Source organism: Numida meleagris, chromosome 19 (assembly GCF_002078875.1).
Source record: "Numida meleagris isolate 19003 breed g44 Domestic line chromosome 19, NumMel1.0, whole genome shotgun sequence".
Taxonomy (NCBI): Eukaryota; Metazoa; Chordata; class Aves; order Galliformes; family Numididae; genus Numida; species Numida meleagris.
This window is the reverse complement of record NC_034427.1, coordinates 39,215-44,832: the sequence shown is the minus strand read 5'-3', so window position 1 is coordinate 44,832 and position 5,618 is coordinate 39,215.

Sequence of the window (5,618 nt, the reverse complement as noted above, 5' to 3'; positions counted from 1 at the left end):
ACAAGGGAATTTGATGCTGGGGGAGTGCAGTCAGTAAGCCTATGTATATATAGGTATACATTTCTGTGTGTGTGTATAATGCATGTTAATTATTGTTTGTTTGTATATGTATATTGACATAATGTAATGATATGGAATAAGGGGTGGAATTTGGTGCATTGGCCGGGAAAGAAGTAAGCATTCTTTTTTGTGGTGCCAGATGCACTGAGGATTGCTCCACATAACATGCATGCCCAGGAGCTAAAGCACACAGATTATATACATTCAACATGTGTGGATATTCATATAATTTCCACGAAGTGCCCACCTATTCTGAGAATTGCTATATGTATTAAAATCTAATACAACACATGTGCTGTGTTAATATGAGGCTCTTGCAAGGGGCCTTTGGTGGTCATGGGGTTCTTCTGACTATCTGGCCAAAAGATCATGTGCTAAGTAGGTCAGGTTCCATATTTGGTCAAGAAACTGTTTACAAAAATTCAGTTGCTGTCACTTCTGGCTCCGGGACAGGACAGCACTGATCCAACAGCGCTCAATGCAAACAGAGCTGTGTGAAGGTGGCAAGAAAAGACTTTGTTTTTTTTCCTCCTCCCATGCAGGTGCTCACTAGAGGAAGTGTGCAGCCAGTGGAAAGAGGGAGGGCTGTGTCCCTTCTCTAACCTGCTCGCAGTGGGGATGTGGGGCCATCACCAGGCTCTCCTGCAGCCCAGTCCAAGATGTTGGAAGCCTCTCATCTCACAGAACTCCTGAGCATCTCTGTGTATGCCACAGCTTCTGTACAGTGTGTGCTGGGGTGCAGAGACAGCAGTGGGCTTTGCCATCACCTATCTGCAGGGGATGTGATGAGGACATGCAGGGGGACGTTGGTGACCTCATGCTTGAGAGCAGTGCCATGCTGGTCTTCCCCCGCACACTTCTGCAGGTTGATCCCGTGCTGCTGCCACTTGTTTGTGCCGTTTCATTCTGGCTCAGGGTCTTGGCCATGGGCAAACTTCTGCTGGTGGGTGTCTGAGATGAAGCTCCCTGGCAGACCATGCCTACCACCATTATCCAGCCTGTGCTCCCTCTGCAGAGAAGGGCACCTCTGCTTGGAAGGCTGAGGGCTGCCCCCATTCCCAAGCTTTGACCCAGGGCTGGGGCTTGCCTGAGAACCTCGTGTTCAGGATCTTCCCCAAAACGCAGCTCAGTGATTCTGGAGATGGGGTTACCTAAGGCACAGCAAAAGGAAATCTGATTTTCCCTATTTAGATCATCAGTGGCCATGCAGTGTTCCTTGTGTGATGGAGATGCCCTATCAGTACCTCTGCCCTTTAATGACTTTGTCCTGGAGTGATGGAAAATCACCCAGGTGCCATGGGAGGTGGTGGGATCTGTCCAGTACAGCAAGAGGAAGGGGCTGTGGTTTGTAGTGACTGATGCATGGAGACTCTGCCGTGTCAACAGGGAACAACCTGGTGGCTCAGAGGGGACATGGGTGCAGGACTTCGCTCACAATGGCACATTTTAATGACCAGCGTGCATGTGCCATGTCTGGGTGGAGAAAGGGTTGCAGGAAGCCCTGGACTGGAGCATGCAGCCCACATTTCCCTGTAGTGCACTGAAGAGGAAGCACAGCCACACGTCACTTCTGCACTGCACTGCTCTGGGCATGGCAGAGGAAGCACTGAGGGCTATCTGCTGCACTGTTGTTTCCTGTGTCACCTGTTTCTAACTTCTAACTGCAACGTGTTTTCTAACTTGGCTCTTTCTCTCTGGGAATCATTTCCCAGCTGCCCTCACTTCCTCAGTGCTTCTGCAAAACCAACAGCATGAGTCTTAATTGTTGCTGCCCAAGCACTTCAAGGGAGCAAATTAAAAGCTGCCAGGATGAAGAGAAACCCATGAAGACTGAAAGGCCCTGCTACTGATGACAGGGATTAAAATGACTTCGGGCACTGATTTACACAGCAAGTGCATTAGCCCTGAAATGTACGGGGGAGTTCGCTGCCTGATGGGGCCGGGCCTGGACATGGTCACTCTCTGGGGGCTCAGCACTCTGGTGTGGGCTTGGTGGCTGTGCAAGGCCAAGGCCTGCAGCACCATCCAGGAGGCAGCAGAGTGCCCCCACAGGCCCCAGGCCACCCATGGGCAGCCCTTAGCAATGTGACATTGGTAGGGGAGGGCAGGGAGCACTTCCTGCCAGGTGGGAAGCAGTTTTGGAGCAGTGTGGCCTGGTGGGAAGAGGGCAGTGAGCAGAGCTGGGGTTGCTGGGCATCGGGTCTGTACTAGGAATGGACTGGGCCTTGGTCTGGGGTGATCGAGTGGCTCTCAGGGTAGGATCTCTTGGTGCTGCAGGCACCCAGAGGCAGGCCACAGGTTGAAGATGGGCTCCATGGTCTTGTGAGGGGCCTGTGTGTCAGAGCCTGGGTGCTGGAACACACTGTGATGTAAGCTTAGTAATCCCAGACATGCTGTTGCTTTTTCTTTGTACCTCAAGGGGAAGCTGATGTATTGCTTGGCCCTCCGTTTGTGTTATTTGTGTAATGGTAGGCTTTGGAGATGCCTCTGGGGAAGCACACAGAAACGTCTGCGATAATTTTTAGGAGACAGGATCTCTGGTGAATGTTGGAAATATCCAAATAATTTTTCAGGACGGTGAATTGGGAGTCAGGGCCTTGAGTTGGGTCTTAGTTTAACTGTCCACTAAATTGCTTAGCTTATCTTCACTGTCAGATGAATTGGGAGTCAGGGGCCTTGAGTTAGGTCTTCACTGCCAGACATTGTTTAGTTTAGCTCTCCATTATCAGATTGTTGCAAGTCAGTAAGAGAAGAACAAACAGGAAAACAGTGAAAAAGGGAATGATAAGAAACTACAAAGGCATGCAAGATAGGAGAGCCTCCCCAAACTGGGACAAAGGTCAAGATGAAGACTCCTGACTTCATCCAAGAGCGACCACCGAGTGGGGAGGAAGACATCGAGCCTTCATCCAACGACCACCAGAAGGAGCTACAATGCATGTGCAAAGGGGAGGGACAACATGCAAATGATTTCCCGGAAAAGTAATGAATATGTAACAGGGCTCAATGAATATGTATAAGTTTGGCTTTTAAATGTCTAACACTTTTGTCTAGGGGTATGCGAGTTTGGTAGGGCGGTGACCCCCTCGCATCCGGTGTGGGCGCAGCACCGTAATAAACATACCTGCTTTATAACCTAATCTCGGGTTATGGAGTTTGATTCCGCAAGTCAACGGTATCTCTGATAAAAGCAGATTTTATTTACAATTGCAATGGCAGGCATCTTGCAAGCAGGCGTGCCTGCAGAAAGCAGTGTTACATCTTTTATGCCCTATTACTCGACGCTTATCTTTCCCTCCCCTGGTTCCCCATTGGCTGGGTACTCCAGGTTCACAATCTTACAGAGGGTTAATTACATTCTGACACTTGTTAATTCATGTGCTACCTTGTGCCAGTCAGCCGCCATCCTGCTGTTTCCAAGATGTCTCAGTACTCTTCTTATTGCATTGATATGGGGATTTTCTCCAAAGCTTCTTCCATTCTGTCCGAAGGATGCTTCCTTTGTTAAACAAAGACCACCTAGGGATGATGCCAGGCCTCCCAGATGCCTCTTTAGGCACTTCCTTGGGCATGTCATAACTTGTTCTCTGGTTTGATCAATTTGTGCAGGATATTCTTGCAATGTGTATGACAAAATATTACATATATGTATTCATACTGGCTATACATGAATTGTTGCTAGCTGTTGTGGAAATCGAATGTTGTTTCTGCATCAGAATGTAAGTGAAATAATTTATAGCTATAGAGATTAGGTAGATGGAGTAAGTTATAGGCACAAAGACTGCAGCTCCTGTCTGTCCAGCCATTTGAAATACCTCTGAGCCTTACAAGTTAGAAAAACTACTAATTTTTGGTGCTGGATAGACAGGACCTGAGTAATAGAGAATTTAAGGAGGAGAAGTGAAATAATTAACAATATACATATATAAGCTAGCAGCAATTTATGTATAGCCAGCATGAAAACATTAAATGCTATACTTTGTCATACACATTGCAAGAGTATCCTGCACAAATCAAAGGACAAGCCATGACATGCATAAAGAAGTGCCTGAAGAAGGTATTGGGAAAGGCCTGGCACCCCCACCCCTACCCTTTCCCCCTCCTTCCGGTACTCTTTGTTTAACAAAGGCCTTCAAGAAAATCACCATATCAATACCATAAGAAGAGTACTGGGACATCTTGGAAAAAGATGGCCACTGATTGGCACGAGATAGCACATGAATTAACAAGTGTCAGAATGTAATTAACAAATGTAAACCTTCGATAAGATTGTGAACCTGGAGTACCCAGCCAATGGGGAAACAGGGGAAGGGGGTAGTGTAGGAATTGAATGTTGTTTCTGCATTAGATATCAAACAAGGGGAATTGATCTAAAGAAGTAGAGCACAACATATTTTGTAACTTGCCCTTAGAAACAGCTAGTTTGAAAAAGTATAAATACCATATATTTCAGTAACATATTTTAGAAATATAGTTGTTGAATTATGTGATTAATTCTCACTTGTAAAACTGCAATAGTTGTGAATAGTATGGGAATAGTATTATGGACTAGAAAGCATGCTGTAGGGCTGTTCTGTTTGGATAAGAGACCCTCAGCAAAAGGAAAGCAGACTTGTCAAACATCCAAGAAGCCAGGGCCTCCACACAAGGCCAAATTGCCTCACTCTGTGGGTAGGTTGGAATACAACAGGCTGCATCAGGATGCCCCCCTCTATCCTCCTTCCACACTTATCTCTATCCAAGGGTGAACAGGTGTCCAGAAATAATGGCCGAGTGCTGAGTAAGCAAGTGTTAGAAGTTAATTAATTAGCAATATACACGCTTAGCTAGCAACAATTTATGTTCAACCAGTATCTGTATGTTTAGTTGAGCGTCGGGAAGATTGTGAACCTGAAGTACTCAGCCAATGAGGAACCAGGGGAGGAAAAGATCAGCGTCGGGTAATAGGGCATAAAAGATGTAACACTGCTTTCTGCAGGCACGCCTGCTTGCAGGACACCCACCATTGCAATTGCTAATAAAATCTACTTTTATCAGAGATACCGTCCTGAAAAATAATTTGGATATTTCCAACACTATATACATATATTGCCAATTATTTTGCAGTCTTTATTTCTATAAATTATTCCATTATTTAATCTCTGCGACGCTAGATGACTATGAAACAAAATTCTTATATTGCTCTTATGCAGAAACAACATTCCATTCCCACACAAAGGACAACAAATAGAAAGTTTTGCTTTTGGCCTTGCTCTGTGGAGCTGGCTCAATAGCAGCCCTGATGCCAAGAACACAGGGTTGTTTATGCAGGGCCTGATCCTGCACTAAGGACTATGACAGCAGCATCATCTTTCTGTGTGGAAAGACATCGTCTTTCTTCAGTAAAGCCTAGAGGCAGAGCCTGAGCCTCCCCTGATTCTGTGCTGCAGCTCTGACTTTGCTGCAGGAAAATGTCTCTTTGTTTGTGTCATGGTTTTGTGATTTTCGGTTATTGGTATTCCACATCATAACATCATGTAGTGGATATACCTGGTTCTCAGAAGAGAAGGACTACTACA